This window comes from Gallus gallus, chromosome 3 (genome assembly GCF_016699485.2).
Source record: "Gallus gallus isolate bGalGal1 chromosome 3, bGalGal1.mat.broiler.GRCg7b, whole genome shotgun sequence".
Taxonomy (NCBI): Eukaryota; Metazoa; Chordata; class Aves; order Galliformes; family Phasianidae; genus Gallus; species Gallus gallus.
The window spans coordinates 85,370,165-85,397,444 of record NC_052534.1 but is presented as its reverse complement, the minus strand read 5'-3'; the positions used below and the strand labels follow the sequence as shown (position 1 = coordinate 85,397,444).

Here is a 27,280-nt window from a genome sequence, read left to right as displayed (position 1 = left end):
TCTCAAATCAGCTATGTGTATCGCCTAGGTAATGTACAGACCTAGGGATGGATGTTCAGTATCACTAGGTGGTGGTACTTCAAAACCAAGGGTAATAAAGTAACAAGAGTCTTCCTGCCTCAGAAGAAAACTTCAAATATACCTCAGACCATTTCTGCAAAACGTTTTCACTCTGATATACTTCAGTACCTTGGCAACAGCTGTCTGTAGTCCTATTTGTATGCTGTTAGTCTGCCATCACAATTGAAAATCTCATTAGAAAGAAATTCTTACAGGACTCATGATACTGGCGCTTCTAGTCTTGGGGTGAATTCTTGGAAGAGAACTGCTTGAAACTATAGGTTTCATTTTACCAAACTTGGAGAAGGAAATACAGTTGAACAGATGGATGAGAGCTCTCTAAATGACTGGGGTTACTATTTAGGACATCTTGAGCTTCTGCAAACTTTTTTTATGGATTGAGAAAAATTGGCATGGATTAATAATACAGGGTCTATGGAGAAGTAATTTTTGACCAGTCTCCCTCTCTGAGTTTTTGGGCCAGTTCACACCTGCCTTGCTTCTGCCTCCTCAAAGCTAATTCACTGTAGTATCATAAACAGACTCTTCCTTCCTATATCCAGTCTGACATTCAAACTCCTGCTCACAAACTGCTCCCTTTAACCTGAAGCTGCTTTCAATAATGGCTTATCACCCACTCTAGACACCTGCTTGCCTCTTCAGCAAGTACCTGACCGTCCTTCCAAATGGGAGTCAGAGAGGATACAGAAAAAAAAAAGATTCCCAATCTGCTTAAATGAACAAGAAGTATCAAATCTCCACTTCTTCACTGCTATTTAGAAGTGTAATTTAGAATACTTTTTTTTTTTTTTTTTTCATATGGCAGCCTGATCCAGTTGAGTGTAAGGACAGAGCACTAGCTGTACGAGTTCAAGGTAAAAGTCATTGCAAAAATAGCAGAAAGGAACCTGACCTTGCCATAATGAGACAGTCGCTGTGCTGCTGCCAGGCTACATCTGCCTAGAAACAGGATAAACACAAAGAGCGGAACAGGTGCTAAAGCACCTCATTAGTGTGATGAGTGTTTGCTGTGACCATTCTCATCCTGAAATGTGAGAGAGAGAGAAGAAACTTCCACTCAAGAGGGACAGCTGCTCCCAAAGCTAGACAGCTCTGATCTCATTAAAAGTCCCTGCTCCTGTTTGCAGAGAAATGTCAGAGCCTAAAAAACTTCTCACCACACAGCAAATTCAAGTGGATATGCAGTAGAGCTGTGGAGAGTGGTCTTCTTATTGGCTCTAGAAAAGAAAAGGGTAAAATGAGCGCCAATGACATTATGTGTCAGGGCAGCCTTGGGCACCCCACTCTAGGTGTATCTGCTTGAGCAGGAGTTGGGCCAGATGGATTCTGAGGTCCCTGTCAACCTCAGCAGTCCTGTGATTCTATGATTCTGAAACTGGTTTTTTTTTTTTTTTTTTATGTTCCCCTAAAGTTATTGACTGAAGCAACCCCATGGGAAAAGCAGTTGTACATCTGGTCAGTGAAGGGAAGGGTAAGAAGTCTGAGATATCAGCTTTCTCCCAACTCTCCTGAATCTGCGTGAATTGCAGTTGACCCATTCAGCAAGATTTTGAAAACACTGGAGATGTTTTTCACAGGCCTGGTGGAAGGTTTATTCTTGACAAGAGCACTATCCCTCTGCTAACTTAAAATCTCTTCTTCAAAGTAGGGTGATGCTGGGGCATTTCAAAGACCTCCAAGTATTAACAGGAGCAAAATGGCACTTTGTTTCTAGGCTCATTCACTGAAGGGGCTGAGTTATTTGGCTGAAATATTAAGGAATTCAGCCAGGGGCACGGGTAGAGTATGAAAAGTTTTGGCTTAAACTCAGCTTTTGAAAAGAAGGTGGAAAAACTAAAAACAGTATTGTATAATGGGAATGGAGGCTGTTGTCAGTGGTGCATAATAAGTGCTGCTAGTACCATGGGTAACAGAGTTCTGACTTGCTTATATACTTTTCTTTACTGCAGCAGTAAAATGTTCTTTTAATACAAATATCAGAATACCTTGAAAAGTCATTATTGACCCATCCTATGGAATATTCATTTATCCTCAGCCTAACACAGTGCTTTAATTAGAGGTGCAGGAAACAACCAAGGAACAAACATGCTCTGAGGATGTCCCTAGTGTTATTCTCATGGGCATCTTCTATGGGGAGTGAGAGGTGTGTATCTGTCCTTCCTGTGTGCCAGCTGATGTTAATGTGATGTACATACCACTGTGACTCAGCAACAACAAACCTGCAATTTCCTGCAGGCTTCAGGCATTTGACATCAGAATGACTCGGCATCCATACAGACAGCTGAAGAGTCCTTAGCACAATTGCACCAGGACATCTTTAAAATAATTTATTAGAAAAACTGTTAGTTTTCAAGGTCTCCTTTTCTTTTTATTTAGCTATTGCAGTAATCTTCCTGGAATTGTTTCAAAAATTAGTTACAGTTGCGCAGGGCTTGTTGCAGATCCACTACTCTTACAAAACATTTCTGCATCTTCTTCTCTGAGAAATGCTTATCACAACTTTTTTTCCACCAGATCTTTGATATTTGGGGATGGAGGCAGCAGGAACATGAAGATCATAGGGGAACTGTGCCTGCTTTTCTGTTGCTTTAAGGACCACCTTCTCTCAATTTTATTTCTCAGAAACTTTTGATGGCCCACTGAAAAAAATAAGCACAAATACTCCAAGGTAAAATTTGTCACTGAATTTTGGTGAAAGAGAACTGAGCAACATCCTATTCATTTGAGGAACTTTTAATACCTAAGAATGAGAAGCAAGTCATACTTCACCCAGAAAACAGCCCCTGACCAACCTCTTTCTTCTTGCATAACCACTGTTTGCTCAGGGGCCTTCTGCTCTGAGTGAGGAATAGGAACGTAAAACATAAGCTAAAATGATCCCTTCACCCATGCTTATGGAAGCCACAGCTACACATCCTCTATCAAGAAGTCTCATGTAGAGCACAAATTAGCTCCACAGACCAACCAGTGTTTGTTAGTCTGTCTTCTTCATGAAGGCATCTAAGCACATGTGTACAGGCTCATATTCCCACATAGAATATGAGACTCATACTGTGTGAAAGTCAGCTCTGTCAAGTTTTGACATCAGTGATGTGACAACTAATTGAAGGCTCAGATCTGATCGTGGCAATTCTTACAGTGCCACGTGACAGAAGTTGTTTCAGTCGTCTTTTCAGACAGACGGCCAAGGAATTTACTTCAAAATTAATATGCAAAAGGAATATTAGGTTGCAAGTTCTTTACTGTCCTTTACTTTTTTAGGTGCTGCTACTCTCAAGCAGGCTCTGCTTGTGCTGCTGGCAAAAGAGATTCCAAGTAGCTTCAGTCCAGGTGCTGAGGAGTCACTTTAGCCACTTTTGGCCACTTCAGTTACTTTAACCTGCTCGGGTGAAAGAACATGAGTGAGTGCCTGAATACATTGACACAACACTACCTTAGCATAGTCACACAGCTGAATGCAGACTGAGGAACTTGGGTTAGGCATGGAAGTTAGAAAGAAAAGCAGATAAATCACCTCCTGGCAACCTTAATTCTATTCTCTTAAGCAATTGCATTTCAATACAATTTTAGTTATATAATTACACCATACTACTCCCCCTCTTATTGCTTCTTACATTGAATAAAAAGATGGATTCCTCTGGTAGCTAAATTAAGATTTCAGAGGAAAATGTAGCTGCTGCAGTGGTTAGCTTTCAAATGTTTGACCCCACATCCTATTTTATACTTCTGCATTGGCTTGTTGTTTTGTTTGTTTGTTTGTTTGTTTGTTTTTGTTTTTGTACTGAAGTTTAAATTGAATGATAACATCAAAGTGAGGTGAATTTTGGATGTTTGTTACCACAGTTTCACAAGAGGCTACCATAGGTGGTTTCTGCTTTTCATGTATCACAAGTTCAAACCCACACACACTGCCTTGTGGAAAGTTTCATTGTTTGACTCGTTTGTTTCTAGAAGAAAAATGCTTCTACTAAACACTGAAATATATTCGTATTTCATGGGAGATATTACATTCTGAATATCTTGAAAGACATCAGGATAAGAGCAATTGGTCTGCAATTCCCACAAGGCACCAAAGTAGTTTTCCAAATTAAAGAAGAACAATATTGTTTGAAACATAAAGTTTTGGTGTTGAAAATTGGTGAGGTCGGGTTCAGACTTCTAGCATTCATTTTTTCACCAAAAAGCCAGTATTTTCTATCAGGCAAGTCAATCCTCCTACTTACTCTGCTTCCAAGTGGCAGCTGACACTGTTTGAAAATGTTACTAGGCAATGGCAGGACTGCAGAGAACAAATTAAACAAAATTCTTACCTCAATGTACTTTAGCTGGCATTTGAATTTTAAAGGAAGAAACTGTTTTGGATTTTGTTTACTTAGCCTATTCCAGCTCCTTTGTTTGTAGTTCTAATGAAGTTCTGGGTTATTGATGGACCCCTCAAAGAACACAGTGTTTTTATCCTGGCCAGTCAATGGCTCCAAGGACTAAAAACAAAACATTGTGTTTTCTCCCAGGTAATTTAAGAAGCTTTGATATTTGCTTTTTCTGCTTAATGCTTGCTTAACAACATCTTTTTCCAACCATCACTGACCAGACTTGAAAGCTTTTTGCATTGTTCCAAAGGAGATTATTCATTCTGGTTTAATCTATTGATAGCTAACATGATCTGAATGTCAGATTTGCTCTTTATTCAACCAGATGACTCACGGCCACTTCAGTTCTGGCCTGTCCGCATCATCAGCCTGTTTTTCCAGGTTTGCCTGAAGTTCAGGCTAGGCTGCCTTCAGGCAGATGATCTTCGTTTTGGCTTCTCTTTTCAGTTTGATAACTAAGGCTCAAGTGTGAATGTAAAATATCCTAGGAATTCGATGAAGAATGAAACTTTCCTAGAGGTCATTAACCTGTGAACCTATGAAATCAGTCAAGGAGATTCCATGCTACTATGGAACATGGGAAATATTTGAGATTTATGAAGTTTTAGTATGATACAAACTTTTGGCATATGGGCTTTTATATTAAATTATTTTGTGAACCTTTAGGAAAACAGAAACCCTGAGACTTTGTCATGGCTTGCACTGAAGTCCTGTGCCTGGAGCTAATAATAGTAGCTCTGATATCAAAATTCAAAAGGTAGTACTGTGGATGCCTATCTGACTCCTCCTTTCCAAAAGTCTTTCACACTAACAAAATGCCTTTACCCCAGTGAAAACAGGAGTTTTATCAGGACTGACTTGATGCAGTTTGCCTATCCTAACTTCTTGTTAGGATTAAAAGTATAGGAAAAGAAAACAATCATGCAGAAGAGGCAGCTACAAATAATCTCTTTAAGAAATGACAACTACTAGCTGTTTTTTGCTTATCTGAAACAAACTTTCTGCTGTTTATTGAATATGATTCTTTCAGAGAACACCTTTTTCTATGTGGAAGAGCCTTGATACAACGGATTTTTCTTTTTTAAGATAGTCCTCCTTTTTACTGTTATGAACATTAACATTTGTATGAAAATGAGATTTTTATTCTTTTGGGCTTATTAATTATACCACCACCTTTTAACATTCATTTAGTGCTTTTCTTCCTTGAAGAGCACCAAAACATCTGTTACTACTAACAGTATGCTATCTATCACAATGCTGCAGCATCGGTGAAGTCTTACCACTCTTTTTCCAAAGAATGTGCTCTTTTCTGCCCCTGAACATGGAAGAGGTATAGAGGTGTATATGACATTAAAGTAAGCTGTCATAATAATATTTTCTCCCACATGCTCATGATAATTTTACATGGGAGATAAATGAGTACCAGGACTAAAACTTTCACACAGCTGTTTCAAATAGAAATAAGGAAAAAACAGCATAGCTTAAAAACTTACTGACATTTTCTGATTTCATACTACTGCTGCTTCCTGCAATCCTGCTTTAGAGTCTCAACATCATGTATAAGTGACTCTAGGATGCATGAATATGGATATTGCAGAAAATAAGAGGGAGACAAATTTTTTGTGGCATTTACTAGGACACTAGTTTTTTTGTTTTTGTTTTTGTTTTTTGCACACATGTTGGTGCAGCCATTGCAAGACCTCCACAAAGACAGAACTCTTGTTAGAAAACAATTTTTTTTTAGGATAAAACATATTGTTAGTTTTTAGTAAGCAAAATAACAACATGAAAATACCTCTGACTTTGGCATTTCTGTACCTAATGAAGCTGCAGACACTTAATGTTTATTTAGAAAGGCAAAATATTACAATCAAAGCTACCACCACTTTAATCAATTTCTCATAACAAAGATCTTGAACACAGTCTTTAACTTTCAAGTTCAGTCTTTTCTTTTTATGAACAAAGACTAACTGCTGTGAAGGAATGTACAATATATATCATAAGTACTTTCAGTGATGCTTCTTCAGTATAAACATATTAATTACTATTTCATCACCTGGAAAAAATATTCAAGTCGTTATTGGTGCTGAAAATCCACAAGAAAAACAGACTATATATCATAATATTTTCTTTATATTTCTTTATATTGCAAGTATTTCATCGTTCATGCTCTTTCATTTGTCTTTACCAAGGCAGGATTTCCATTTGAAGGACTTCCACATGACGTAGAGGATTTTTGTTTGTCTGTTTCAAATAAATCCTCAAAATCTTACAATATTCCACATCCACAGTTTAGTTCCAGTGTTACTGGGGACAATCTTCTGGTAATTTCTTCCTTCCCTGGAATGTTTCTCTGTGGTTGGAAATATAAAATACTTTTACTATAAGTGTATTATTCCTTCACGTACTGGGCCTCTGTAGTTTACCTGCCTGACAGTCTTGCTTGTCAGAAGATAAAATGACTAATGTATTCAGCAGAAAATCTGCACATTTTTAATGAAAAAAGTTAGGTTGCCAAGTGGTACTTCCTGGCTATTTTTTAGCTGGATCCAAAAGATCCAAAATATCAAAATACTGCATTGCCCCAAAGATTAGAAATAAAATAGAAGGCACTCAATGCATCTTCTCTCATGCCTTCTTGCATGCTGAATAGTTCAGACGCCCATCTGGATGTACTAGATCCACCAACAGATAACTGGCACCCCATTCTCCTGTAATCCAGGACCCAGCTGTCACTGAAAGCAAGTAGAATATTTTAACCTGTGTTTGATGTCCAAAGATAAGGAATGGCACTTATCTTCTTGATGTGTGACTCACTTCCATGGCTGAAGTGCCACATATTTCAGTCCGTCTCATCAGTATTTAAGTTCTTCTAAGAAATTTATCTGTCTCAAGGTGCTTTCATAGTGACATAGAATGTCTTGAGTAGGAAGGAACCTTCTAGTTCCATCTAGTTCCAACCTCCCTACCATGGGCAGGGTTTCCACCCATTAGATCAGGCTGCCCAAGACCCCATCCAACCTGGCCTTGAACTCCTACAGGGATGGGGAACTGACAGCTTCTCTGGGTAGCCTATGCCAGTGCCTCATCACCCTCTGGGTAAAAAATTTCTTCCTAACATCTAATCTAAATCTCTTCTCTTTTAGTTTAAAGCCATTCACCCATGTCCTATCACTATCAAATAATGTAAAAAGTCAGTCTCCCTCCTGTTTATAATCTCCCTTTAAATACTGGAAGGCCACAGTGAGGTCTTCCTGGAGTCTTCTCTTCTCTAGACATAACAATCCCAGCTCCCTCAGCCTGACTTTGTAGGAGACGTGCTCCAGACTTCTGATCATCTTAGCGGCCCTCATCTGGATCTTCTCTAACAACTCCACATCTTTCTCATGCTGGAAATCCCAGGCCTGGGTGCAATACTCCAGATGGGGCCTCAAAAGAGCAGAGTAGAGCACTTGGCCTTGTTAAACATCTTTAGGTTCATGAAGGCCCACATCTCAAGCTTGTACAGGTCCCTTTGATATCATCCCTTCTTTCTTTCTATTACTTCCAACTACTTTCCTATTTTTTCTTACATTAACAATTTCACTATGGCCTCATTGCCTCAATGTTGCCCTCCCAGCATCTGTCTGCACAGGCTAACATTTGTGGGATGTGGCAGGCAGAAAGATTTACTGCCTTGTCCATGAGAGTGGAATCCTCGCTGCTCTGGAAAAGCCAGTCATAGCTTCCTCACTCCTTGCTGCTGAGTGTATGCTACACTTGATCTTAAAAAGTCTTGGAAGGCTCTTGAAAACTGGAGCTGCTGGCAAGGCAAGTAAGTGGCAGTCACTCCCCACCCCCTCCAAGAATTCGTTTTCTGCTAGGGGGATTTTCCTCTCATTTAAGACTGAAAACATTCCTGAGAGGAACAGTTTGTCCTCAAGTTGGCATAATGTTGCACTAAACATTTGCCACTTACTGTTCTGCAAGCTGTTAAGCTTCCTGTGAAAGCCGTAAGATACCACAGAAGCACTCTTTTGTAAACAGAGACCTACATCATTTTATTAAAGTACTGTGGCAATACTTATGTGGGAACAAAACAAGGGGAAGTTGCATCAGTATGTGGGCTGCAAATGGGGCAAGGGGAACTGTTATCCTAAATTAAAGAAAAACAAATGACATACAACCAGGAAGACTTCCTTTTACAAGGAACAGCATTTAGAAGGAAAACAAAACTCTAATGGTAAGCGAAGAATACAGGATAAATAGATAGAAATAAGGAGACATTTACAGTAGTCAAGACACAGAAATATGATGGAAAATAAAGAGGAGGGGAAAAAAAACCAACAAAAATCTTCAATAGGTTTTGACACAGATATAGAAATAAATGAGAAATGCACTTCTTACAAGAACTCTGGACAATCATGCTGGGTGAGCAAGGAGTCCCTTCTTTTCTCACAGAACAAAGACAACCATACCACACTGTGTGGACACCTTGCTCAACTAAGGTCATTGATATCTCCTTACTGAACTGTGGAGCTTATTTTCAGTCTTGAATCATAATCCTATTTGCTACGTGCTTACCAACCCCCCTACTGCTAACAACCTAATTACAACACAAGAATTAACAAATACACATAGATGAACACAGCTCAGTGGATCTAGGTGGTCCTTTCCTGCCTGGTATCCCCACGGAAATGAGAAAGCACTGAAGCCTCCTTGTACACCATGACAGACTTTGGTCAAAGGACACCTTCACCCTGACTGCCAGTACAGAATTTGTAGGTTACTGATTCTCTGAAATACTGGAGAATGAGTCCTGCCCTTGTATATATATATCAGAAAAAGGGATCAGGCTGAACCTTCTCAGGAGGTGGCAAGTATGCAACATGCTGTGATAAAATAGGCAAAACACTGCACTACTTTACAGAAAAGTAAACACAAGCAGAGCTTCTCTGAACCTTCCAACACTGAAATTGGCTAGACCAGAATGGCCCATGTCTGTACTACTGATCGCTCTTTCTCTCCAAAGCACAGCAGCTTCCAAAATGCCTGCAGGGGATTGCCTGTATTCCACACCAACTCCCAAGGAGTGCCCAATGCTTGGAGGAGCCAGAGCTGGTCCAGCATGAACCAGGGGCCAGGTTAATGATCTAGCCGTACAGATGACTGAGTTTCATTACTCTAGAAGATTTAGCATCAGATATCACCTGTAGGACTAATCTGATGGAAGTCATGAGCAAGAATTAACTGAAGGAGAAAATGGAGCTTTCAAGTATTTACTGCAAAGGTACATTAACTGGACTGCACTTCTGTATCTATGAGAGGCAAAAAACAGATTGATGCTCCAGAAAGCAATTGCAGTTTAGCAGAGCACTGCTTAGAAGGTCAGATTCAGGACTGTGAGCATAGGAACTACATTCTTTTGCCTGTTCCTACTGCAAGGCAACGGTGTGCTGAGTACTGGGGTGAAGGCCGAGCAGGGAGTCAAGAGCAAACCTGTTTACAAACAGACAAGATTGTACCACAAGTGTCTAACTTACATAAGCAATTTGTCATCCTGGAGCAAACAATCCAGCTAGACCACAAATAGCAGATGAGTGCTCAGGTGAAAAGCAGTTGCAAGTCATTGTTCTGAGAAAACGCTCTGAAAGGCAGAGCCCAAGGCCATGACATCAACCACAGAGCTCTGCAAGCCAAGTCTGGGTGCTGGTGAGTCACAGTGTGCATAAACCAGCAACATTCAGGAAGCCCTTCATGACCAAGTCCAATAAAATTTATTGCTGTTAATTTGCAATTAACTCAGATTAAGTTGACATAAATTGGAGAATCTGACTCATAGACTTTTTATAAGCCTATTTTTTAAACCTTATCTATTATATAAACAGGTTTTCTGTTTTTAAAATGACATAAGTCAGTATTACTTGCCTTTGTATGAAGTGATGCTGCTTTTCACCTAGAAAAGGATCCAGATCCAAGTTTTTTTCAATAGCTGCTCTGTGTCTGGGCTGAGAAACTAATCAATATTCTTAATTTCTGCCCCAAATGACCTTTTATGCAAGCTCATGGAGGAGGTATGACTTAAAAAAGAACACGTATATTTGCATGTCAGTGGTGTTATAGCACTTCTGAGGATTTACATCCGGCAACACTCTGAGTCAGATCTTGCCTTAAAGCTGCAGCAGGATTTATGTTGCTATAGGAGAGATGAGAATTCAATGCCATTCCTTGTGTTGGGCAGTTCTTTTTATATTCCTATAGCAGCACCAACACTAATTCTAATCTCCTGGGCTGCAGGATAAGCACATACCCCTTGTTGTGCATTGAAGGGAGCTGCTCTGGGGCCTCAGTGCTGTGACAGCCAAATTTGGCTGTACAGAAAGTGGCAAGAGCAGGACCATTCTCAGCTGTATGAAGAAGTGTCGCTAGGCAACAAAAGTAACTATGGTTACCTGTATCTGAAACGAAGCACGGAATTCTGTGATTAGTCATTCATCTGGAAAAACACTTTTTTTTTCCCCCTTAATGAATGTATCAAAATATAACATCGCTTCTGCATAAATGTTGTTGCACTGACAAGATAAGTTTAAATAGATCTTACCTTACTGGCACTTGCTTGCTCCACCTCAGGTTCCACAAGCTTGGAGCTGCAGCATTAGTGGCACGGTATGACTAGGGGTCAGGTTTTTCTAAACTCTCCATTAGGGAAATACGCTGGAGAAGCTACAGGAGAAACAGTAGAATTCCTTTGTTTGGTGAGACTGGCTATTCCCTCCCCAGGAATCATAGAAACATAGAATCATAGTATCATTAAGGTTGGAAAATACTTCTAAGAACATTTAGTCGAACTGTCACTACCATGCCCATTAGCCACGTCACTCAGTGGCGCATCTAGGTACTTCTTGAACACCTCCAGGGATGGTGACTCCACCACTTCCCTGGGAAGCCTGTTCCAATGCCTCGTCACTCTTTCTGAAAATAAATTTTCCTAATATCCAACCTGAACCTCCCCTGGAGCAACTTAAGGCCATTACTTCTTGTCCTATCTCTGTTCCTTGGGAAGACAGGCCAACCTCCACGTTGCTACAACCTTCTTTCAGGAAGATGGTGTTGGTGTTCACTTGGTATGTAAGATTGTTTGTTGATTAATATCCAAAAGTGCCAGTAATTGTGCGACTAATGCTCTCATGCATATCATCTTACACGTGCTGGAGATTTCTGAGAAGAAAAGACAGCTCAGAGAGCAACATCCCAGAGACCTGAATCCAGCCTCAACATCAGGGACAAAGAGCATCTGGGGTCACCAGCACCTTCCCTCCAGTGACTGCAGGAGTGCAGTGATGTGGAATACCTCCACGTGACATTAACAGATCCAGAAAAGCTCCCAAATCCAGTATCCCCTGACCTCTGCACTCCTAAGCTAAATTCCTCCCAGCTCCTACCCTGGTGATCCATTTAACTTTGCCTGCAGTTACGTGCCTTGATGCAAACATTGTCTCAGAGAGTGGTTCTAGCTGTCTCTTTCCTGCCACTTCTCTCACCTAATGCTAAATGATCGAGTCAGTGAAAATGATCTGCAGTTAGTATAGGCATTTACAGGAGCATGGATTAGTCCTTGCACAAGGAGTGTATTCAAAGCAATCCTCTCAGCCATTCCTTACAGGAGTCTGTAAGCAAATTATTGATTTGGGGGAATTTGGGCAATGCAAACCGTAATTTTAGTTTACAGCAACAGCTCCCCTTACTTCATGAGAACTGATTGTGAAAATATACCAAGGAGCTCAGCTGGTAATGAAAAAGTTGTATTTCTTATCATCTGTGATTCATCAGCTACTTTAAAAATGAATGCAAAGCAATAAGCAAATTAACACATATGCTATGTTATAACCTACCTTGCTTTAATTAACTCATTTATTTTGTTTACCATTGGAATGAGGTAGCAACGTATTTTAATCTACTTAATCAACGTCTTTATTAAAATCATGCTTTTCAGCTGTGATCACTAAGCCAAATAATACATGGTATGAGCAGGAAGCTTATGAAAATCTGTAGAAACTATTTTGATCAGTCTTATCCAAAAAATGAATTGGGCTTCAAACAATGAGCCTTTCATCCTATGAAGCCTGTTAGGAAATACAACTGCAAACATTCTTAAGCTTAACTGGTAGCTACTGAAGCTACCATTTCCATGCTAGAGACATTACATTTGATTTACCTCGCATCACAGAAAAAGAGAGAAGGGAGAAAAAAGTTTGTCCAACTCAGTAGTACATTCGCAATACTGACACAGTCATAAAATACACTTCCATCAGTTTTGTGGCTGAGATGCAGCGATGTTGGAAAGAGCCTCATAATTTCATAGATTTTTCATGATGAAGCCTATGCAAATCTAGACAGACTCCTAACAGGCACTCACACACAGTCACACAGTTATTAGAGTTTTGGATATGACTATCAAGGTAAAGTTTTTTTCCTAATCCAAGAAGTGAAGAACAGAGAGAAGAAACAAAATAGGCCATAGCAATGAGTTTCTATTGGAAACTATGTATTAAGGGAAGAATAAACATCCTGGACTAGATAGTTAGAATTAATATATCTTTTACTGAGGTAACAGTCATCTAGAAACAAAGAGAAAGGCTGGAACAAGAAGCACCATAATGGGTGCTTATTATAAAAACCTGTTTTATTTTGAAGCTGGGCACAAATCTCATAACAAATTTATTTTCACATGACTGCTCAGACTTTCTGCTCTAAACTGGCTCAGAAATGCCTTGGCCTTTCTCACAGTGTTACTGCATTTCTCCCAGACCCAGCCAAAAGCAGAGGGACTGCAGGCTGTAAGAATGAGGGAATGAATTATTTACTAAGTAAAACAAATCTCTCCCTGAACACTGAAGCTAATAAAACTTGGTTTCCTATAATTTTTTGTCCAGTCCTTGATTGACTTTGGCCAGATTTGAGCACTTGAAACACTGCTTTTCACAAACTGTTCTGTCTGAATGAAGTTTTTCTTCCTGGTTTCCAGGTTTCTTTCTTCTGTCTGTTCTAAAAGAGTATAAATTTGTACTGCAGACTTTAATGAACAGAATTCCTCCCTTTTAATTCCTCCCTTTTAACCGTTCATTTGTTAGCATAAAACTTAGAGTTTAGTTATTTTTGAGGCCTCTACTATTTTGCCGGATGTAGTAGAAATCAGACAGGACATTCCAGTAATTATAGTCAATTCATGAAATCATCACATGTGCATAAGTGAGCTGAGCACTTACAACTGCATAAATCTCATTTCTGTCAGACAAAAAAAAAAAAAAAAAAGAAGGAAAAAAAGAAAAGAAGAAGAAAAAGAAGAAGGAGTAAAAATTGGTTTGATTGCCTTAAACTAAAGCTTGCTAAACAAGCCTAAGTCTGTACTGTAAAAGATACAGATCTAGATTTAAAATGTAAGGGTTTTTGGATCTTAGGATCTGGAGCTGCCCATAGGACTCTAAAAAATTATTTAAGTCTGGCTTTGACTTCTTTGTGCCATTATCATCCGGGAAATATTTGAAGGTAGATTCTTGGTTCTGATCTACCTGTGGCTGTTAGTAATATTTTCATATCTAAACAGCAAGAAGAACAGAACAGTTATGTTCAGAAGGATAGAAAGTTATGTTCTCCATTTCCACTTTATAATTAATCAGTCTGCTGGAGTATTGGAGCTGGTTGTGAATGTTAAGAATGAGCGGTTCCAATCTTGCTGATGAATTCAAACACAACGCATTTTTGCAAAATCCTAAGAACTGTGACTAGCTTTAGAAGAATTTTCTGAGGTAATAAACCCAGTTTCCATATGAAGGGCTGCAGAACCTTTCAAAGCAGCAGAAAAGTTGTTTTTTTTTTTTTTTACACGGCTCTTGTAGAACACTGCACTGTTTATTTCTGGATGCACTGAAATTCACAAAGTGCACATCTAAAGTATACCTTTCATAACAACACAATCTAGTACAAGTGCTTTTACATTTCAACCTCCATTAAATGGACCATATCTCACTGCTGTTACTGAGCTTGTGGCTGAGGTGAAAACAGATTTCTCCCCTAGGACAATACCTGTGATTGTTTGTTAGCCTTAATTTTTCTTAATAATTTATATTACCCCATCATGTTTTTCAATTTAATAGGACCATATCTGTAACAAACTGCATTTGTTTTCACAGCATTTTCCCCAAGGGCTTTAATGACGTCCACCAATATTACACATAGTTTGTGAAATAAGGCAGTTATGGAAAGATTCAAGTGAACTGGAGTCAAAGTAGCCAAAATCCACCCCACCTACTTACAGTCTGGATTTGGGGGCTGACAGTTGCTGGATTAGAAGTGATCTCTCACACTGCTGAGATAACCTCATCTGCACCCACTGTTACAGCTGCTCAGCTGGAACAAGACTCTCAGGCCCTTGTCTATACTCCAACTCCAGTGCCTTAAAGAGTGCACTAACCTAAGGGGGTAAAAAAAAGGCAATGTGTGTCTACAGCCTTCTTCAGAGTTGTCCTCATTCTAGTTCCTGGTCTGAGTTCTGCCTGCACACTATGCATTTAAAAGATATCAGATCATAAAATATAAACAATATTGGCAACAGACATTTTCCCATTCCCCATGAGTTTTTCTCTTCGTGGTTCCATGAATTTTGTGGTCTTTCCTTCAGTTTTCCAGCTTCATTCTCACTGTAGATTATCCATCAGCCCTGAGCTCCCCACGCTCTGTGACGTGAAAGATGCTTCAGCATTTCCCAGATCAAGCGTGAAAGACAAAGTTCTGTATTTCCTGGGCAAGAGCTCTACCTTCCAGGCTGCTGAGTAAAAGCAGGTATTCCTTCCAAGGGATCTCAGCACTGGGAAGGCCCAAAGAGATGCACTTGCCTGCTGTGAGTCCCTCAGAGAACAAGTTTCAGCCACTGAAGTACTGATGACCAGACTGTGTCCAGCGTACATCTTGCTGAAGACACTTGTCTAAATATTTGGAAACCTCTACCTTTCCTTCAGCAATCAAAAGCAGCTTTTCCTCACATAATACAATGGAAAATTCCTAGAGACTGGCCTACTACAGATGCAAAGTAACCACTCATCCACGATATTTAGAAACAGGATGATGTGGTAACAAATTGATCAAATATTTTTCTCTGTCAACTGGAAAATATTCTATAACTCAGAACAATCCTCAGAGTACAGGAAAAAAAATCTCAAAGAAAATCTGCATTTTTACAAACATTTGACATTGATTTATGATTTACAGATTTATAGCTTGTTTCTTTGCTTTAATTTGTGTAGATGACTGTCTTTAGAAGTAATGCATTTGAAAGTGTATAGCATCGTATAAGAGTGCCATCTGACACCTCCAATACAATTTTTCCTTTCTATGTGAGATGCCAAATAAAAACAGTTATTTATTCAAAGACTGACCCTTCTACTTGATACTTCTCTAGATTCACACTGGTTTAGCTAACTTTCAAAAATTCTTTCTCGCTTTGTTTTTCTCTTGGAGCTTTTAAAATCACTACAAATAATACAAACACATCATCAGAAGTGCTATCTACCCCAGGGAAACAGATGCCATCCTCCTTGACATCTGTAGCAGCTTATGCTAAATTATCGTATACCTTCTGTAAACAATTTTTTCAAATAGGAGTTCTCGTGGTCATATTCATGGGCTGCTGCAGGACATGGAACTAGAAGCTTTTCTTCCAGGAATTAAATGGTGGGGCAAAGTTAGCGTTATCATTTTTCAGATCACCTGTATGCATACCCACATTCAAACAGAAACAGACACTGAACTCCAAAAATCCCACGCAAACAGGGTACATAGCAGAACAAAGCAGCCAGAATTACTGATGTGGAAACAGATTATCAAAATGCAAAACAGAAAGCTAAGGATACATCACTGTTCTGGAGGTCAAAGAAATCAGTTGAGAGCAGCTTTCCCCTTGATCCAGACCTGGATATTGAGTTGTTCATAAACATTTCTACTATTGCAACAACCTCATCTTTGTTCATTGTTTACTCTGCAGTAAATTCTACTCATAGTTAATTTTAATTCCAAAAATGACTGTTTTCCTTCAGCTGGAATCTTGTTTTATTTTTCCGATATTTCAATATGAAAGTATTATGTTAGATAAATAATTAAAGAGTCATTAGAAGTTGTTCTTAAGCATATTGTGAGTGAAAAAAAACTTTTTTTGTTTGTTTGTTTGTTTGTCAGCTCCTTCTTCTTTCTTTTTTTCTTGTTTTTAACCAGCAGGAGGTTACTCTCTGCAGAGGTGTTTTTTCCTTTTGCAATTTGAGCAAAATTTTCCCTTTTTACTTACCATTGCTAGCAACAGAGATGAAACACAGATATGTTCCATCTTGGGACGTTATTACTTATCTATTTTTGTAATAATAACCATTATTATTTATACTTTATGGATGTTTCAGTTAAGTTCTGTGCTGCAGGTGCTGTATAATCATAAAATAGAAAGCTAGTTTCTAGCTCAATACAAGTTAATTTCTGTCCACACTGTGCTTTCAAGTTGTCACAATAAATACAACAAGTAGTAGAAGATAATGGGAAAGGAAAGTCAAGAGAAGTTAGAGTGAAAATTAACAGAAGCCAGCAAAATATATCTGCATCATTTTGTTTTAATTCTTCAAGTTGGAAATAGCAACGAAGAATCTGAAATCCCCTTTGGCTTTTCATCTCACCTAGTTCAACTCATTGTAAAATGTTTTCCTTAATTGCCCTAGGATCTGACATATCATCACCCAAAGTCGCTTCTGCTTACTGACTAAAGCACTGCCTTTTAATAATGGAAAATATATACAGGTCTGTGATTTCTGAAGACAAGTTGCCAAGAAATGTGAGATGTACAGCAGATAATCTGCTCTTCTGAGATGAGCTGTTAACAACAGTGTACTCTCTGGCTGAGATACTCTGTTAAATTTACATATCTGTACATTTTGGTGGCAAAATATGTATTAGTTATAAATAGCTTTAACATGTGGAAATACTTTATTAAATATAAACCTTGTGATGTCTATCTTAATTAACTGGTCAACACAGAAACTTCTGGTAGATAGCCTGCTTTTGCAAATAGCCTATGGAAAAACATAGAAATATCAGTATTGCAATTCCCCCCAAAAATATAAGTGCTATACAAAATGTCTCTGAAGTCAGCCTAGAGGAATCTCAAAAAAAGGGGAGGGGTTGGGAGTCTATTTTGGCAACTTGGTGCCTTTCTCAAGTCTAGAGTTAAATTCTCCTAACCTCATAGATTAAAGACTCAGACTCATCTATAAGGGAGGAAAAAATTGGCAGAGTCCTATGCTTATTTACACTGACAAAGGTTGAGGACACAAAGTTGTCCTTTAATTTTTATGCATGAACATCAGATTGATATCATATCTCCTTTCACAAGGTAGATATGCAACCTCAGCACTCTTCTGCTGAGGAAATTTAAGCGCATAAGCATAGATTACTTTTTACCTTACCTTGAAAAACAGACAGAAGATTAATTGGATAAAATTGACATTCTTTATTATTTTTTCTGGAACTGTCCTTCTACAAAAAAGAACTGCAATAGGCAACATGACAAAGTAGGCAAAAATACTCTCTTGGGTATACAAGGGAGCAGAGTTCTAAACACTGGTAACTATGCAGAGCTATTTTAAATATTACAGCTATGATGCTCTAATATCAACAGCTAGCTCAGAAACTTTTCAAAATCCAGCTCCCTGTCCTCCCAGTGTGTGCCCTAATTACAACAGTACAGGGTAAAATTCTCTCTTGTGCTTTGATTTTATATCCCAATGAAATAGTCTGCCTTCCTTCTACAAGTGCTTTATGTCCACAAAGGGCATGATAGGAATGACTTGTTGCTCATACCATGGCCTACACTTGACTTAGAGCAGGCTGCAAAAGAATAGATAGAAATTGTGTTTTTCTGTGGCTTGCACAGGTTTTCAATGTCTGAAGAACACCAACACCATAAAAACTTGAATATTAATAATATTAATAAATAAATGCTCTGAAATGAGAAATAATAATGGCTATTTTTGCTGGCATCTCTACTCTGGGGTCCTGTTCCTAGTTGTGTAACTGGTGGCCACCAGGGTGGGGGAGTTGAATGTCCCTTTCTGCCCTGCCTTCGTGAGGCCCCATCTGGGGTACTGCATGTGGTCATGGGGTCCCCAACACAGGAAAGATGTGGAAATTTTGGATGGATTTCCAGATGAGGGTTAGTGCACCTCTCTTATGAAGAAAGATTGACAGAGCTGGGCTTGTTCAGTCTGGGGGAGAAAAGGTTATGGGGAGACCTCATTGCAGCCTTCCAATATTTAAAGGGAGTTTATAAGCATGAGGGAAATCAACTTTTTACACAGGTCATAGAACAAGGGAAAATGGTTTTAAACGAAAGGAGAGTAGATTTAGATTAGATTTCAGGAGGAAAATTTTCACTCAGAGAGTGGTGAGGTGCTGGAACAGGCTGCCCAGGGAGGCTGTGCATGTCCCATCCCTGGAGGTGTTCAAGGCCAAGTTGGATGGGCCCTAGGCAGTCTGATGTAGTGGTTGATCTAGCATGTGGCAATCCTGCTCACAGCAGGGAGGTTGAATCTAGATGGTCTTTGAGATCCCTTCCAACCCAAGCCATTCTATAATTCTGTGATTCTATGATTAAGAGGAATCCTTACTCAAACACATAATCTGCATGGTAGATGGTCTTATTTATCCCTACTGTCTGCAAGCAGTAAGGAAGCCTACTGCACTATTCCATACAGATGGAAGATATGCCAAAAGCAGAGCTTAAGATACCAGGCCTTAAAAACCTCAGGCTCTACAGTAATTAATTTTGGCAGGAGGAGGATCAAAGACAGTTTAAACCTTGGGACTGGACAAAAATACCATGAGTAAATATAAGGAGCAGCTCCAGAGCCAGGCCAGCATGATCATGGATCTCAAATGGCATTAAGGGGACTAGGAAGCCCAAAAGTTAGCTTGTGACCTCCAAAAATAGCTGTAACAGAAACAAAGGCAGAAGTTATTCAGTTTTAGATTCAAGTCACTGCAGATAGAGAACTGCTAAGCTGTTTGAACATGTAATTGGGTTAAAAAGCTTTCTTCTGTGTAAACTTCTGGAATTCGGTATGCATTGCTGTGGGAAAAAATACTTTCAGGTCTCCAAAATTGTTCATTTTTGGCTTTTTTTCTTTTATTTCCCCCCTCCAACCTCCCATTTTTCTAATGAAAACAGTGTGCATACCTGTCTCCTGCCTCTACAAAGGCTGTGCAAGGCAACCTGATAGGCTATGCTAATTGCCAGTGCAAACATGGCTCTGTGGTAAATGGGTGGGGAGTTAAGCCTTTCTTAAATGAGAATGGATTGTCACAAGGGAAGAACATTCTATGGCTGAGTTCTTTTATATCAGCTAGTTGTGTCAGAAATGGCACTGAATGCCAAGAAATGAAACTCAGTTACTATCCCTTGGCCTAGGTTTTTGCAAAGAAATAACCCTACTTTACAATCCCAATGCAAATAATGATAAGAGGAGTAGCTGCAGGACAAAATAATTGCTTCAAATAGAAGGATGAAATGGTATTCTAAAATTAAGATTTTACACAAGAGCTCAGCAATCTGCCTTTGATATACCATGTAGCTTTGAACAAATCACATCCTTTCCTAATGCTTCTTTATCCTCTAAAATTTTTTTCTCTTGTAATTTCTTTACTCTTGTTTCTGGAAGATTCATACATACATGGAGTGTTTAATAAGAAGGATTGTTTAGTTTTAGGCTGCATTGTTCTTCAGACACACAGGAAGGACTAATGATTGATAAATCAAAAAGCTGTGAATCCTGAAAGTTTAATTACTTTTACTGTGAATTCTGATTAAATTAAAGCATAATATATAGCTTCCCCCTCTCACAATGCTCTTTATGAGTAAGTTTGGGTTCCATCTAGGCAGCTGAAATAAAATCTAGTGACTGTAAGCTCTACAGTCTCTCATTTATACTGATATGAAAAAGAAGATTCTGTGCATGTTGTGGCCAGGAATGTTTAGGAAATTAGGAATGGGCAAAAAGGGAAACTGTCCCAAATCTTGGCTGAATAGTAAGGAGGAAATCCTAATGGTAGTTTTCTGGTTGCCAAACACAGTAACTAGAAAAATAGTGGGTACATAGTGAAAGAAAGGACTTTACCTTACAGATGATGTATTGCTATTTTTTATGAGATATCTGGACATCAAATATGTTTTGATAAATGACGATTCCTTGATTAACAGTAAAAGACTTCTTTTGTCAGATAAATTCTTTAACAAGAATGTGACTGTGGCAGACTTTACCTGTGAAAAAAAAAAGCTAATGAATGTACCAAATGAACTTTTATTATTCTATCTCAAAATTCAGTGTTAAGACAACAGTTCTATTCTATTCCTATAATGAATAGGAACTTGTATAACAAGTTCCTGCATCAGAAGCGTATAACAAATTCATCCAAGTTTAGCTGCATAACCGAGGTCTGAGAGGCAAAACACAACTGTAATGAGGCTCCAGATGTTCAGTAGAGTTAATGAAGGATAAAATACCTAGACTTGTTCATGTTTCTTTTATGTTAGAATGGTAGTTTAAGAAATAGTGCAGATTTATTATGTATTTCCATTCTGATGGAATTTTTTCTACAGGTCATATAAATTTTCAGCCTCCTGGAATACTCATTTTTTATTTATATATATTTTGATGGACTACACTACATGACAGTTACAGATATTTTTAATTTTCATCCCTTATGAAACAATCTCTAACTCTCATTCCCCATCTAGAACTTCTCTGAGTTTGGTATTTTTCACTCAAGCATAATGTATTCTACAAGCTGATATTTGACAGACACTATGGGGTTTATTCAGATATCTTTTCCCAGACACAGAATATTCAGTTTCCATTATAACTTGAAAGGTGGGTCATGGTGAATTTTCTATATTGCTCGGAGATTAAATTCTGTCTTGTTCCCAATTAAGAATGACTACAAGACAGGAAAATCACAAAGATAAATACTAGAAAGCTTGCCAGGAAATGTATCTGCCTCTTGGATTAAATTTAGATATTCTTTGAGTTGTCAAGTTTCACACATTGAAGCTGAGATAGACTTGGCTTCCATTTCCTTCAATTTAGACTACATACATTTACATTTTGTGACATCTTTGCTTCTTTTTTATTCCACTATACCAAATGGATCATCATTGTCAAAGTATATTAATATGCCTAGTATATATGATCAAGAAGAAAAAAAAAAAAAACAAAACAAAAAAAAAAGGCCAGAAGAGAGCCACAGAAGAAGATATGTTTCTTTTGCAGAAACACAGAATCTTGAAGATCCAAGACTATGAGATGTATGAAATACATTCCAAGTTTCCAAAAAAATATGGGAAGAGGTTCCATTTTTTTTTTTTCCCATACAGGAATACTATTCCAGCCTTGCTTCCCACATGTTCAGTGAGCCCTTCTGTAGGACATCCTTCCACAAAATTATTCAATCATAAGCATTTCTGTCTACACAATCAAAACATATTAGCAGAGATCCACAGTGAATACAAATTGACTTGTATCTCTGACTACAGTAACATTCTATATCTGGATTACTACCTACTCTGGATCTCAGCACACTGGCTACCTGAAATCCTAATTTTAAAAACCAGTTTCTAACATTTATCCTCACATATCAATCATCAGCATGGATTTTGGAGTACTGTGTGGCTCACTCTTCTCTGTTGAAACACAAGAAAGTGATAAAAAGAATAAATAAGAAGCTTTCTAGTACTTCCCTGTGCTTTTCTCTGTGGTGGATAAGACACTGATAGGTGACAATTCTGGACATTTTGACACCACAAGCATGTCTGAATCCTAATCCGTAATAGAAAACTGTAAATTAATTCTATCCTACCATTAATCTCTTCGGCAATAAGGAATCTGTATTTGAAACTTTCTTGTCAGTGAGCCAAATTTAGATATTCAAGAAACTTTTGAAAATATTCTCTGACAAAGGCTCTTTTAAAAAAATTCACTATTAAGGCAGGAAGAATGAAAGTACACTTATGGTTTAATAACTGATTAAAGAACAATCAATAAGGGTTAGGAATAAATAGTAGATTTTTCACAAGAAAGGAAGTTACCAGCAGAGTCTCTCAGGTATCTGTGTTAAGGTATGTGACATTATAATTTTTTATATATAAAAATACACATATAGCACACATATATATGTGTGACACTTCATATACAGCATAGCCTCTTTGGTTAAGAGGTCAATAGTGAAGAAAAAAAATCTCCAAATGCTCTAAATTTATTACAAGAACTGACAAGAAAAAGTCACACAACTGTTTTATAATAACAGAATATCTGCACGATAGAATTGTAAACAGAATTCATCTTATGTGAATGCAAATTCATATAGGTCGTGAATGAAAACAAACCACAGTTTGTTAAATATAAGATCAGAATTCAAGAAAGCATTAGAAATGCAATAGTGAAAGTAGAGGTTATGGAAAGTTCTCTGTAAAATGTTCTTTTCACTGCTCAGAAGAGATCAAAGCAGAAAACTGAAAAACAGGATTATGAAAACAGTAAATAATCAAATGAAAATAAGGCACACTGATTCAACCCAAAAGATCACTACAGTGCAAAAAAAAAATTCATTGGGATTTTGAATGTTTTCACTTGTTGGGAGATTAAATATACTAAAACTACTCAGTATGGAAAAGAGACAAATACAGGGGAATTCAGAGAAGCATGCAGAATACCTGAAAGACAAAGAAAGGAGAGGAGAGAAGAACTATTCACTGTTTCCCACAACACAAATACGATGCAGAACAAAATGAAATTACCAGGGAACAGGTTTAAAACAAATAAAAGGAAGTATTTTTCTTGTGACACGTAATTAAATTTTAGTACTCATTGACATAGGATGTTGTGGATGCCAAGAGTATAAATGGGCTCAAAAAGCAATTAGACAAAATTTATGTAAGAATTTATGTAAGACCTCTGTTCTGAAAGTCACTGAGTCTCAGATTACTGAATGTTATAAGAGTATAACTAGGGGAAAAATCATTCTATGTTTGTGTTGCTTTATCATCTTTCCCAAAATATCCACCAGTAGACATTATCAGAGATGGGTTGGGGAGACAGATAAACAGAATCATAGAATGACACAGAAACACAGAATGGTTGACGTTGGAAGAGACCCCTGAAGGCCATTTGGTCCTACCCTCTGCTCAAGCAAATATATCCAAAGCAGATTGCCCAAGACCATGTACCTGTGCCTTTCGAAGGTCTCTGAGGAAGAAGACTCCATTGCCTCTCTGGGCAATCTGTTCCAGTGCTCCATCACGGTACAGTAAACTGCTTCCTGGTGCTCAGACAGAATCTCCTGCATTCAAGATTATGTTCATTGACCCTTGTCCTGTCTCTGGGTACCTCTGAAAAGAGTCTGGCTCTGTTATCTTTGCACTCTCCCTGTTTTTCACCAGTGCTATTAAACAGTGCTGCTTGGAAGACAGGCAGATTATTGGACATGTAGACTGTGAAGCATATCATTCTCTACACTACCAATCACTAATGGTTCAGATAGTAGAGATTATAAACCAGACATAGAGAAGCAATTGACTTTAGATGCCTGCCAAGGAAAGCGGTAGATCAAGCTTGCGTGGTTGCAGCAGTGACAAATTCATAACCATAAGATTCAATAAGAACAGAAAAAACAAGTTTTTCTTCTAGTAGTTTAGTATGTTTTGGGTGCTAAAATATTGGAAATAGACAATCTACTGATAGCTGCAAAAGTGCAGATTGTCTAAGACATGAATACACTGGTTTACTCCTGTTTGCTTTAATCAGATTACCTCAAATCGTCATTGTAAGTCAGGCACCAGATAGTTACACATTTGCCAACAGTGCCAAATCTATACTTACTTCTGAAAGAGAGATGTTAAATAATGTTTTAATTCAATCTTTGAAATTAAAGTAGATAATCTATAGTGTTTATACTGTTGTAGATTACTCAGGTATAGATAGCCTCATATGCTCCCTGACAGTACTGCACCCAAATTGAAAAGGACTGTAATCATAGAATCATAGAATGGCTTGGGTTGTAAGGAACCTCAAGGATCATCAAGCTCCAGCCCCCCCCCCCCCCCTCCCCCCCCCACTGCATGCAGGGTTGCCAACCTCCACAGTTAATACTAGACCATTGTCTTAGCTGGAACACTATAAGAGGTTTTTTCACTCTTGTTTTTTCACTCTGGCTGTCTATCTCTTCCTTTTATTGAGACAAATGTTAACTTACCCAAATATGGTAAAAACAACTTGTCTCCAAACATTTTCATCAAATTTGCTTAATTTGGGGTTTTGTTGTTTTTTTTTGTTGTTGTTGTTGTTGTTTTTGTTTTTGTTTTTTTTAGCCGGTGTCTTAGAACGAAAGAGCAGTTTGATTTTTTTCAGAAGTGCCAGAAAGTGGAGATCAGTTCTTTTCTGCAGATTTTTGGGAGGCTGATGCTGCTAAGAAATGGGAAATAATTTGTTTATATCCCTTTGCTTGTTCTCTGTCTAAGGGTATAAGCACACTTTTTAACATGTTCCTGTCTGGAATCTTTCTCTTTCATCTGAAACTGACTGTTTTGGCAGTCTGTTATTTCAACTTTTTGTTGAAATAATTAAAGGTCTTCTACACTTTCAGAGACACACAAATAAGGTGTTTTATCTGTTAAATATCATGAAAGATTTTCTACTTGTTCTTTTGTCATGCTTTATTTTCTTCACTATGTGGTATTTCCTTATTCAAAGTTCTTGCAACCATTTTTATTTCACAGGCAACAGAGCAGTTAATGCTTACTTTTACCTACTAGGTTATCAGAGCCAAGGTGTTCTCAATCACAACCTATTGGCAATACGTCTTGTTAGAATTTTTTGAGGGTTAATGTCCATTACTGCCAAGGCAGATCTGCATTTACATTTTGACAAATTAGTATTAAATTAATTTTAATAAATTTAACCATGTGTTCTGATTAGCTAGTGAATACAATAAGACATAGTTTCATGTTGATGCCTTGAGATGCTAGTGCCTCCACCCAGAACAGTTTCTTTCAGAATGAGCTCTTTGCTGAGGCACAACTGGATCAGCCAAAACACAAGAGATTCTTGACAATATCACACATGGAATAGCAAAGACTCTTAGACGTAGGGCTTTTTCAGTGAAAGTATATACTTCTGTTGATGTATTTAGCACGTCTGCTGTGATGTATTACAGCCCTATTCAGAAGAGTCATGTGGTACTCTTAGATTTGATGCCCTGAGTCCAGATTTATGACTCTGGTGTATTTATTTATTTATTTTACAAACTCAGAAATTGAGTGGAATGAGAACTGGACCAGCGCAGGTGGTGATGAAGTTAGCAGGCCCCCACGCAGCCAGTCAGTCTGGCCTGTACTACTCATTGTAAAGAGTCCCACTGAGCTAGTGATTCAATGGTTGGGCACACATCAGAATTCATGTGCTTGAGAAATGTCATAATCTGCCAGAGTCCTTCTAGAGCAGTGTTTGTGCTCTCACTTCTGCCCAGGTGAGAAAACAGATACAAGTGGTGGCTGCATCTGACAGTCAGCTTCCAGTACAGCTGCATCCAGGGGTAGCAACCAAACTCTGAAGCAAAACACAGATAGAAAGGCACAGTATACAGCAGTCTTGAGGAAAGTAGAGGGAAGGTTAGACACAAGACAACGCCAAAAAAAGTCACATAAAACATACAAGACAAACGGACATACAGGCATAACGTATGATCTTTCTAATGGAGGCACTGACCATGACTTGACCTTGCAAGTACATGTTGAATTGGGCCTACTCTGTTCTACCGGATAATCTGGTTCTGTACAGATATAAAATGGCTGCTTATCATTACGTTACATAGCTAGCTCTAAAAGCAAATAAACGCACTGTTGTGAAACCTACAAGTTTTATAAATCATTTTAATACTTCACCAGTTAAAAAATGAGCATTTTGTCTTACATGTTCATTTTCTTGTGACTACTTGTTAAAAAGTATAAAAAGAAAAAGCACTTGTGCTTTTTGTACGTCTTTTACTACATCACTTTAAGAAGTTTTTCACTGGCCAGTAAACTGTCTATATATACAGATGCCCACACATATTTACTATATGATTTCCATTAATTGTAAATGCTATCCCCAAATCCCTTTTAGCCTTGTGAAGTTAAGCTGTTGGTAATAAATAAGCAAGTACTACAGGAGAAAAAAAGTAGCTGTTACTAAGTTCAATGTGTTGAAATAGCTTAAATATACATATAAAGAAAATTTAATCTTCTTTATCCTCATGCAACAGTACAGAGTTGTAACAGAAATATGAATATTGATATGGCTGAAGTATATACAGAAAATTTTGTGTCCAAAAGCACCACAAGAAACAATAGAGCAGGAGCTAAAATAATGGTCTGTATTGACAACAAAGGACAAAACTGACAGCAATCCAACTGGCAAACACTGCAGAATGTGGTTTTGATAAGATCAGAGGTTCTGTCATCTGATCACAAGTGGATGACAGCAAAGATACACTATATGGTCTGCATTTCTCTATTTCCTTTTATCCTCACAGGAAAGCAGATTGTAATGATGAAGATACCTCAAATGAGGAAAAAAATGGTTAGTACCCTACATAAAATTCATTGTAAGTGAAATACAATTCTGAAATAAAGTAGCCCTAAAATAATTTTTGGTTTCTGAAAAGTACTGAAGACCAGCCCAAAAATCCATTTGTCATAACCAAAAAAGTCGAAGCCAAGAGGCACAGCAAGGACT

At 38.1% G+C, this 27,280-nt stretch overlaps 1 long non-coding RNA gene across 1 annotated transcript; it reads right to left on the bottom strand.

Moving 5' to 3' along the window:
* Positions 1–1,315: 1,315 nt before the first annotated feature.
* LOC124417847 lies at positions 1,316–23,936 on the bottom strand. Its single transcript, XR_006938841.1, has 3 exons — positions 23,737–23,936; positions 11,032–11,153; positions 1,316–3,460 (listed from the first exon to the last, which is right to left on the bottom strand). It is a non-coding gene; the product is annotated as an uncharacterized LOC124417847 (long non-coding RNA).
* Positions 23,937–27,280: the final 3,344 nt, after the last annotated feature.